This window comes from Heterodontus francisci, chromosome 29 (genome assembly GCF_036365525.1).
Source record: "Heterodontus francisci isolate sHetFra1 chromosome 29, sHetFra1.hap1, whole genome shotgun sequence".
NCBI classification, from domain to species: Eukaryota; Metazoa; Chordata; class Chondrichthyes; order Heterodontiformes; family Heterodontidae; genus Heterodontus; species Heterodontus francisci.
The window spans coordinates 48,922,295-48,934,042 of NC_090399.1; the positions used below are offsets into that span (position 1 = coordinate 48,922,295).

Genomic DNA, 11,748 nt, shown 5'->3' on the forward strand with positions numbered 1-11,748 from the left:
TGCACTGCAGTAACGCAGCAAGTTTTCTTTGGCAGCACCTTCCACAGCTCCGAACTCTACCACTTAGAAGAACAACCATAGTAGTTGTATGGTAACATCACCAGCTGCAAGTTCCCCTCTAAGCCACGCACCAGCTTAACTTGGAACTATATAGCTATTCTTTCACTGTTGCTGTCAAATCCTGGATCTCCCTTTCTAACAGTACTGTGGGTGTATCTAGCACACATGGACTGTTACGGTTCAAGAAGGCAGCTCACCACCACCTTCTCAAGGGCAATTCGGGATAGGCGATAAATGCTGTCCGAGCCAGCGATGCCAACATCCCAATAACAAATAAAACGATTCCTCAGGGTAACACATTGACCTATCAGAATCAAGTTGCCTGGTTGAAATTTCAAACAAAGGTTAGCAGTTAACTGTCTGTCACCATAAACTTGTGCATTCTTCACGACAACACCTCTACCAATCAGAGTTCACTTGCCAACCAGTCAGCACTCTCTTCTCATACAGTATTATGCTATTGTTTTCCCTTATGGTGTTATTCTTTCAGATTGTCCTGATGAGTGTAAGACGAAGAGGTTCGTCAACATGTCTCTCTTTTCAGAAATATTCAAGTTCAGTACTGCCAAACGACTTGAAGTGTAGAACATTTAGCCTTACGTCTGTTGGTGGAAAATCACTGGAGTCTATAATTGAGGATAGGTTAACTGATCAGATTCAGAGTGTACAACCGACCAGAGTGAACGAGAATGGATTTCACGCCTATGGATACGAATGTAATTTTTGAAGAGGTAACTAAATTGGTGAACAATAGCTGGTTCGTCTTTCTATCTTCGTTTGAATGATGACACAAAATGAAAAGTATGCAGATGTGATTTCAGTTCTTTGAAACGCTACTGTGGCTTTACCACCATTCAGGAAGTGATGTAATCAATGAGGAACTTTGAAACTGATCTCCAATAATTGCCAAGAAAGTGGCGTTGCGCATTTCCTCACAGTTAAATAAGAAATGCAAAGCTTTGGATTTGCTGTAACGAAGAAATATGTTATCCCAGCCAAGGCATTTGTTATTGACACTTAATGTAACCACAGTGGAGACTAAGAATATGTATGTATTGGCTGAGGGGATGGTGTGAAGTATTTGAAAGTCAAAGGTAAAGAGGTTGTGGGAGAAATTGCGGGTGGGAAATAAAGTTTATTTTGGTTTGGTGACCCAAGATCAGACATTGCGGGTTCGCAAGGGCCTCAGGCATTTAGTTATTTTTTTAATAAGCATGCAGAAAAATGTTCCTTGAAAAATTCAGATTTCTTCTAAGGGTTTGATGTTCTTTAAAAATGGCAGAAGATATCGCTGGTTTTCAGTGAATGCTGCTTTGCGCGGGTGACCGCCGACTTCACAGCGCTTGTTACAATTTGCAGCGCGCTAGTAAAGTTCAGGCCAAAATGTAAAAAAAAAGTTAATATTCCCTTCAAATTAACAATGTTCAAAAAGTAAAGGAATAAGACTCTACACTTGTGTAACTAACGTTTCAGAGCCCAAGAGGTTGGTGAGCATTAATTCAGACTTATTGCACCGCTAATAAACGCTAATTTAGACTGATGTGAGCATGTTTCAATATTTTTGTCGAGTTTAGGCGCCATCTACATCGCAATTGCAGGAACTTCGCACCGCACTGTTCATTTCCACAAGCGAGGCAGATGACATGATGTCATTTCCATCAGTTTCAGCAGAAGGGTGCATCGTTGACAACTGCTTCCAAATTTTTCATTTTACCTGCATACCTGCTCTCATCGGAAGCTGCTTTCCGATTTGCATATGCATGATACTAAAATGCGTTAACTCCACCGTTATTTTATAATGAATTCTCATGCGACGTTTGTTAGAAATGGATTAGAACTTTTCACATCAATAATTCTTTAACATTTCTTTCAGCTAACCTGATCTTTCTGTAGCGTTAACTGAATCTCTGAGAAGTTTTCTTTGCAAAGTGCACAGCCCATAAGTAATTAATCCCTTCTTTCTACTCTCTCAATTCATGATGCTTGGAAACCTATTAATCAAAATTTTGCTAATTAGTAACGTTACATGTAAAAATTAAAACTTCATTTGAAGTTTATTTAAAATTACAGTGCATAATTTAGCTATCTTGGGTTTTGATTATGCAAATGATTTAATTGTTTTTTTTTCAGAGATCTAAGAGTCAAAGACTCGTTTACAGCATAGAAGGAGGGCAATCGGCCCAATACGTCCATCAGACTCTCCATGGAGCTATGTTGTCAGTCCAACCACCCCGCTTGAAACCCATAAAACTGCAAGTATATTTCTCTCAGGTGGCCATCCAAATTGCTTTTGAAGTCATTGATCTTCACTCCTCCACCACCCTTGCAGGCAGCGTGCTCCAGCTTATTACCACCTGCTGTGTAAAAAAGTGCTTTATCATAATCCCCCTGCATCTTTTGCACAATGCTTCCAATCTGTCTCCCCTAATGCTTGTACCATTTGTTAACGGGAACATCATTTCCTTGTCTGACTTATCTATTTCTGTCATAATCATGTACATTTCCAGTAAATATCCCCTCAATCTCCTTTGTTCTAATGAGAACACACCCAGCTTTTCTAGCCTAAATATTTAACTAAAATCCTCCATACCTGGAACCATTCTGGTAAATCTCCTTTGCACCTTCTCAAGGATGCTCACATACTTCCTGAATTGTGGAGACCAAAACTTAATGCAATACTCTAGTCGAGGTCGAACCAGAGCTTTATAAAGGTTCAGCTGACTTCCCTGCTTTTGCACTCAATGTCTCTATTTATGAAACCCAACAACCCGTATACAATACTAAGCACTCTCTTAATATGTTCTACCACATTCAAAGATCTATGCATATGCACCCCAGGCCCCACTGTTCCTGCACACTCTTTTGAATTGTGCCATTAAGTATACATTGCCGCTCCATATTCCTTCTGCCAAAATGCATCACCTGGCACCGATCAGTATGAAATTCCATCTGCCATCTCTCTGACTATTCTGCTCGCCTATTTATGTCCTGTTGCAGACGATTCATATCATCCTCACTCTTTGTCGTACAGTTATGTTTAGTGTTCTCAGCAAATTCTACGCTGTGTTACATGATCCAAGCCGTTTACTGATCCTTGGGGTCATCCTCCAGTCGGAAACAACCATTTACTACGACTCACTGTTTTCTGTCCTTAAGCCAATTCTAATCAAATTGGACACTGTCCCTTTTATTCCTCGATCTTCAATTTTCTTAACCTGCCTTCTATGTGTTGTCTAATCAAATATTCCCTTAAAATACATGTAAACGCCTCCAATGCATTCCCTTCATCAACCTCTTCTTTTACTTCATCAAAAAATTCGATTAGTTTAGCCAAGCACAGTCTGCCTTTTACAAATCCATGCGGACAATCCTTAATTATCTCGAACATCTCTAAGTGTTGGTTGATATTTTCAGTGATTATTGTGTCTAAAACCTTGCCCCCCACTGATGCTCAAATAACAGGTCTGCAGTTGCTAGGGCTGTCCATACACCCCATCTTGAATAAGGGTGTAATATATGAAAAATTACAGTCATAAATACATGCAACTAACAGAGATGGCGAACAGTAAATAGATGTATTATTTTTCTCAGTTCTCCATTTCGGAATCACAGTGATTCTCACCATTGTTGTTTCTTCAGATGCTTTTCCTGATCCTCTTGGCCAATGGAATTATCTAAATGTCAGAGACTTGAACAGTAAAATTAAAACACATGGAAAAAAACAAGGTTAAAATGTTCTCCAACCACAAGAACTCTACCCTTATTGGTACGCTATAGAAGATTAATTTTTGCCCAACAATGGCACGTACCTCCTCACAATGGGATGCCGATTCCATTAGGCCCATTAAAGGGAATTGCTCCAAAGATTATCAAACGCATGTCTTATTTAAAGATCGGAAATTTAATTCACAGGAAGTAATTCCATTTAAGGCATCACTAGCCATGTTGACCGAAAAGTAAGTCAAACATTTTATTTCTAGAAGCTTTTCAGCCCAGCATTCGTCATAAACATAATTTAATAAAGCCACTGTGTCATTATTCAGGTTACACTGGCTACCCTTTCATCTAGATTTTCTGCTCATGTTGGGAATTGTGCATTGTATATAACGGAGTTTTAAACCAAGAAGAATCGGCCATTTCATTCCCGGACTTAGACAGAATCCAGCGCCTCTTTTACAAGTGTTGTTTCTAATTTCCTTGTAGTCAAGGAACTGAAAATGGCGCAGTGTCAAATTGGCATTCAAATTAATTTGTTAATTCTTTCGATATGCGAAATAATTTTACCGCAAATAAGTTCTTGGAGGTAAGTTCAACTTTGGGCGATTGTGTAAAATTATGGAACAGAATTAGTCGCAGATTGTACTCAACCCTCGATTTAAAATTTAATTGAAGTCAATTGGAAAATAACTCGGATGGGACATATAACGGGAACTCATTCGTGAACCCTTTTCCAGCCTAATGTGTTTGTTTAAAATTAGATAAGATTTATTTTCCCCCTGTGCATATACGGCTAATATTTAACAAATCAAATTGAAACAAAAGCAGTGCAAAATATATTTTAATTTAGTTGATCAGGGTGATCATTTTAATGTATCTCAAGGCATATGAAGAAATGTCTGGAGGAAATTCCCTGAATCCCTGCTTTGCTTATATTTGTTCGGTGTATTATTTTTCCATAAAGATTTTGTATGCTGCTATTCCATGAAGATATTCTATATATATATAATTTGCATTTTTGTACTGCTCCATCGCAATATTCACAAGCCATCAGTATACACATGATTTTACTTTATAACGGTTTAGATCAAATATTTGACATTAAATGATACATCGAGCTGTTCTCTATTTATTGAATATGTGCCTGTTCAAGCAATATATTGTTATTTAATATGGAAAATATTATTAATTTATAAAGAATCGACGAAAAATGTCTGACTTTAGTGTCGACAAAGAGATTTCCGACAAAGTGAATTCACATTAATAGAGTTCTGCCACATAGTGATTTCCTTGCATTCCCATCCCCGATGTCACTCATTTCTTATACCTCAACACGCCAGAAAAAAAAAAAATTCGCCTCTGCAGTTCTGCAGGACATTATGCTTTGTCTGTGGAATGCTGCCAAATGAAAGGACACAACAGGCGTCAAATCCAGCTCCCTGAACGGCCTACGCACAAACCCCGTCTCCTCTCCATTCCGCCGCACCCCCCCCAACACCTCCCACACTCCACACACACACGCAGAATCACGTGTGAATTCACATCAGCACAGCTACCACAATGCTGCAGAACACAGTCGTCATTTTGTACTACTGTACCTCAACGTACATACTGCATAACTCTGCCACTTAAAACTGTATCCTAAATCTGATTCCTTTGAATCTAAGTATCTTGACTCACCTTTTCTTGATGCCAGAATTCTCCTTCCTTATTCAGTCACCTTAAAACAGTCAACCTGGCATATTAATTTTTTTTTCTTGAGAATGTCTCAGCTTTGCCTCTAAATATCGCGAACTGGGTTTCCTGTTTGAGCACTCCCAAATGAGATGTCATCCCCATTCCATCATTTTATTTGATAAAGAAAACGAACATTGGCAAGCGCGGAAACAAGAAATTCTGTTCAAGATACCTCCACTGAGTGTCAGCAATTCGACCGAGATTCCTGGCTGCATGGAGAATTTTAATTAAAGCGCTTCCTTAAATTTGGTTGTTTGCACATCTTGCAATTTTGACTTCGGATGACTTTGTAACTAAAATCCAGTCCCTATATAGCCAAGCAAGCAGGACTACGCTTGATTTGCTGTTCCATTTAATTCCGTGAAAGAGAAAATTGGGCGGTTTGCATATTAAACGTGCAAATTTGAAAAAATCTCTTTAATACTATTTGTCAGCATTGATATTCCTGTTGTTATTTATTTCACTAAAGCTACATAACTCACTTAAATAAGTACGTTACTAGAGCCAGGGGATGCTTAATCATATTCTTCATCTCATCTCTGAATTTAGTCTGGGAAACTGCATAAATAAACGTGTTTGTGCAGCAATTCAAAGTGCTAAGGATATATCCAGATTGTTCGATAACGGTAAATGGGTTGGTGTAATTTGCTTCTAAAAATTGAAAATCACTAAATTGTACACATACATGAGATATTAATGTCACCATCCATAAAACTATAAAACTGCCTGATATGGCGAGTAATAAAATCATTGATTTTCTTCAGTTCTCCATCTCTGGATCATTGTAATGTTTGGCTTCTTTGAGGCCCCTCCTCGCTTTGTTGGCCAGTACAATGTGCCTGATGGTCAGAGCATTGAACAATAAAATCAAAACAAATGGAACAAATGGTGTTAAAGTAGTTTCCAACCACAAATAGGCTACCCAAATGGAGAAGGTATAGAAGCTAGATTTTACATAGCAAGACCATGGTAAATTGTCAATTATTTCCCGAGGTTCATAAATAAAGTATATTGGAACACTTTGTAAAATGCTCAAGGAACACACGACTGATATGACCACTGCTGCAGTTTTAGTGGTGCAATAGTTTGTCCGTAGCTTATGACAACAAATGGCCACAAATCGATCGAAGGTGAAAGCAACCGTAAACCAGACAGAAGAATCAATGGACGCAAAAAGCAGGGCAAGGTTAAGACAGCAAATGGGCGTGTAGTTCAGGAACGAATGTGGAAAATAAGCATCCTTAATTTCATAGAGTATGACGGCGAAAATCAGGACCAGTAGATCTGCCGCTGCCATAGACAACAAGTATCTGTTGACGCATTTAGAGAGGCCACAACGTCCACGGGAGAGAATCACAATGGTCACCAGATTCGCTTCAAAGAGGAGAACAAATGAAATTAATAACTCTCATTTTATTGAAAGGATGATCGTTCAGCAGGTCCATGTTATGAAAATGTAAGCACTGTTTATATTGGTGCTCAAACGTGTAGGAAGTTTGAATGCCTAATAACATGTGGTGGAAAGCTGTTTTTGACCACCTCGAGGATGATTCTCTGTTAGCGTTAACAGGTGGTAAAGGAATTGAAGTGGGAAACAGAGTTGTATCCGATCCGCGTCTTGAAGGCAGTGCAAGATTATTATTGTGCCATCGTGACAAATAGTTAGGATGGTGCAGAGAAATGAAACTGTGGTCCAAAATTTTGGTTAATCGGCTTTTGCTTCTATTGGCATGAATAGAAGGGGAAATAGTTTCAGATATTCCACAAGGATCAGGGGTGGGACGACTGTCTCAGAATGCATAAAACATCTGGATTCAGGAATTGGAAGTACAATTTCAAAATTTAGAGCTCATACCATGGGTTGAATTTTAGGAACCTACCGACGTCGGGGGTCATGGCACGGTGACCCGGAAAATTCTTCTGGAAGAGGTGCACCACGACCCCCAGCGCAGGGAAGGCCCCACTTTTGCCGGCGATGGCTAGGCTTCATTGCAGCCTGCAGTCTAATATGTAAAAGATATTACAATTAAAGAATAATGACTTACTTGGGAGTGATGGCCGCCGCACGCCAATATTTGGACCAGTGGCAGGAGCTCCTGCATGCCACTGGTGGGAAGGGGGGAGGAGGGCAATTTTGAGGGTGGTAGGGGGGCTGGAGCAGTGAAAATATCACCAATTTATTGTGGGAATGGTGGGAAGGGGAGGAGGGTCAATGGTGCTGAAGTTAGGGGTGAAAGTGCACAATTTAGAAAATTGGATTTCCGTGGGGATAGGTTATTTCATTCTTGGAGAAGTCAGTGTGTGGGGCAACGGACAGGTAGGTGAGTGTGAGAGGGGATTGAAAGTTTAAATACATTTCTATTTCTTATGTTAGTGCAGTGGCACCTTTAAAAAAAATAAACCAATTGAAGGCCTTGAAGAGCTTTATAAATGGTACTGGCACCTACGCAATGGCGCCGGAAGCTATTGTCGGAGACGGAGTGGCCACGCCCTCAACATTATCTGGGAGCTGCCGCTCTGCCTGGCCACCCCTCCCCCGCCACATATTTACATGAGCCCCCATACGAATCATGGGGGTTCAGCCATGCTTCCTCCACCCGGGTGGACTGCCGACATCAAAGCGTGCCTCCGTGATTTGCAACCTGCTGATTTAATTGCGTCCCATATGAGAGGCATACAGTTATTAAAGGAGAACTGCAAAAAATGCATTTTTAATCTCATGAAATTAGCTTGAGCATGGCAAATGGAATTGATTACAGGTAAGTATCGCATAATTCATTTTTGGAGGAGGAATAACATGGCCACATATTATAGAGAAAAGTCGTGTCTAAATGGTGCACAGGAACACACATCTGGTCATACAGAAACACATCTCATTGAGGTTGCAACATTGACTAATAATGTCACAAACAAGCAAACAAAGTGCTGGATGTCCTTTCTAGAGTGACAAAACTGAAAAACGAAGATCTATTAAACTTGCTTTGAACCTTGGTTGGACCATACTTGGAAGAACATTTTGTAAAGTCTGGTTTTGAAATAATATAAAGCACAGAGAGGAATCGAAGAAGAGGCAAAAAATGTTTTTACTTGAATGACTCCAGAAATGAGAGTTTTCATACATATCAAGAAATAGCTAAGAAATTGAGTTTTCTTCAATAGACAAGGAGAGAAGGAATTCTGGCCCGATGGAGGCCCTAATGATTATTAAAGGGTGTGATAAGTTGTTTACAATTGCAGAAAAGATCAGAACTAGATGCTATGACTAAGATAATAAGATATCAATTAATCAATTGAGGCGAACTATTGTTAATTTGGGAATGGTCAGAACCTAGAGTTTGCTACTTGTAGGCATTGTCAGGGCAAATACCATACATGTACTAAAGGGGAAACTAGATAAACCCATGCAGCATAATGTTGATGGGGTTAGATAAAGGGTGGGAGTATGGTAGTGTAGAGCACAAATATGGACACGTTCCCTTTGGGCCCAATGGCCTGCTTCTGTGTTGTAGGTACGTTGCAAAATGCCAAAAGAAAATCAACGTCAGGTGGCATCTGTGCCGAGTGCTAGGATCAGACAGTTCATCGTTATATATATATATATATAATATATATATATATATATTAAGAGGTCAGTTTTAGTTTTGGGAAAATTAACTTTGTAGATGAAACACAATTGAAAATCTCGAACTTATTTTCTGCCATCCCACCCAAGGTATTTAAGCTTCAAAGATCTTTCCATGTTTACTTACGCAGTCAGAGTGAAAGGAGAGAGTGCATTAAAACAGGTAAGCACATTTAGTTGGGGAATTGAAGTTAGTAAGACTGAATAGAATTTCCCCGTCTTTTTTCGCAGTATGAATTATTTGTGTAGACTCAGTATCAACATTTTGCTTTGAAACCAGAAGTTAAGTTAGTTCAGATTTCCATCTGGGACATCCCAGCTATACCACATAACGATGGAGAACAATTATACAGGGAGAGGCCTTTTGGTCTGATGTTTTGTCTCTATGATTGCTCACAGAAAGTTCAGTTGTTCTTTTGGAAACAATTTGGGTGGGGCAGAGAGGTATTTAGATGCAGCTAGACTGAGTCGCAAAGGGCTATGAGGAACCAAGAGGGCTTTCTAATTCAAAGTAAGTACGAAAGGGTGCCAGTAGGCTCTTGATTGATCTGAAAATTTCTCAATTGTGCATTGTTGAAGGATAGTTGAAGGGTTTGACTTGCCATTTGCCAGTGGAAGGACTTAAAATATCATACAGCACAGGATAGATGTAAAGCTAAGCAGAGTCAAACTAAAATACTGAGAGCTGTGGGGGATGCTTTGGATTGCTCTCAAAATGAATGAATGAACCCTCAATATCCTTTCACGCATTGGAGAATCTTGGGTGGAAATAAAGCTCAAACAGAAAATGCTCCATTTAGACTTTCAAGTTTAAAGTGTAAGACTTTATGTTCGTTTGAGATTTGGGTTTAATGTATGTGTCATTATAAAATATGTTGATAAGCTAGTATCCCTTTGGGTAACTCTTGTACAGCAAGTTCTTTTTAATCATAAAACCGTGTGGCGTCATTCCTTCAGTTAACAAGTGGACGTTTGAATTTCTTATTTTTTTTAAATTCCTGATCTTTGCTGGGATCGTAACAATAGAAACAATACTAATGTTTTAGGTCGATGGTCTTGCATCAAAACTGATCATTGAGGTGAAATGTTAGCCATTTTTCATTCGAAATATTATTATAACGTGAGCAGGAGCAGTGACACGACTAAACAGAGTTACTGATAAATATAACTAATTATATGTAACTTACCTGGAATTCCAATGATTGCTATGAAAGGGTAGCATATTCTTTCGATCAGTATGATTACCGGCTGTCCCATTTTCTATGGGAAGCGACCCTGCCTGTTGGTGTCATCGACACACTGGTCTTCAGCTTTCAAAATAAGATCTTGTTTATATTCGAGAAAATAATCCTCAAGAGACATCACGAGAAAAACAACGTTTGCTATTAGTTACACTCTTTAAACAAACATTAACTTGAGCCGTATTTGCTTCTATTGGTCAGGCAGTAAGATATTTTGCAACAATATTTCATACTGAAATGAATTGCGTCTGGAATATTACATTGATCATGTATTCAAAATAAAACATGTTGATATCTATACTTCAAAAAGCAACAATACAGACGCTTGAAGCTAAATAAATAAATAAATAAATAAATAATGGAAGACAATTGAATTAAAATGTACTTGGCTACTGGATTAAAATCATGCTTTTCTTTTTTAACTTACACCCGATATCATAGAGATTTCAGGATTTTTGTGATAGCTTAGAGTGTTCACAAATGCACACAGGTGTATGTTTCGTGTTGCATCAAACAAAAAATAAAGATATAAGCTGAGATGATGGATTTCGGCATCAAAAGGCTGTTCGTGAGGTAATAGAAACACTTTCCTGATGTGTATGAGAAGAATAAATTTGGATAAGGATCTGAACAGACCTTTAAAGGTCGGTGCGAATTCATGGCTGTAAATCACTAAAGGATTTCAGGGTGCAAAAGGAACTTTCATACCAGCTCTGTGGACAGGATGAAGATGAAACAGAAAGACTCTGTGCCACCCCTCGTTCCAAAAGTAAGTAGCTCAGTCGGAAGCTGAGACATTTTAGAAATATGGTTCTGAGCCCCAGCTGCATTAAGAACCAATGGTTATGATATCAATTTTCTGGAAGAAAGTTAGCTGGGCCATTTTGTACTGCATTAATGCTACTCTCATTAATTTCCCAAAAAACCTTCATCACGAGTGTTGCATCGTAATTGTAATTATGTTAGCTTATCCCCACTGGAGTTGATGATTGAGGCATTGCATGCATCTCAGATCCATTGGATTATGTTGGGAGATATCGCCTACTAGTCCCTCTCTGAAGTTATATTTGTGGCCATTCTTAAGGCACAGATTATAGGCGTTTGAGTGGATTTATTTGCAGTAACTCTGTAACCCCTCCAATTACCGCAACATCAAACAACTCTCGATCATCAGTGAAGTGATGGAAGATGTCATCGACATTGTCATCAAGCGACACTTACTTAGAAACAACCTGCTCAGTGAACCTCAGTTTGGGTTTCGCCAGGGCCATTCATCTCCTGACGTCATTACAGCCCAGGTTCCAACTTGGACGAAAGAGCTGAACTCAAGAGGTCAATGGAGCGTGACTGCCCTTGACATCAAGGCAGCAT

At 39.2% G+C, this 11,748-nt stretch overlaps 1 pseudogene; it reads right to left on the bottom strand.

Annotated features, from left to right (window-relative positions):
• Nucleotides 1-904: 904 nt before the first annotated feature.
• On the bottom strand, nt 905-10,393 carry LOC137345828 (probable G-protein coupled receptor 139; annotated as a pseudogene).
• Between the last annotated feature and the right edge of the window lie 1,355 nt (nt 10,394-11,748).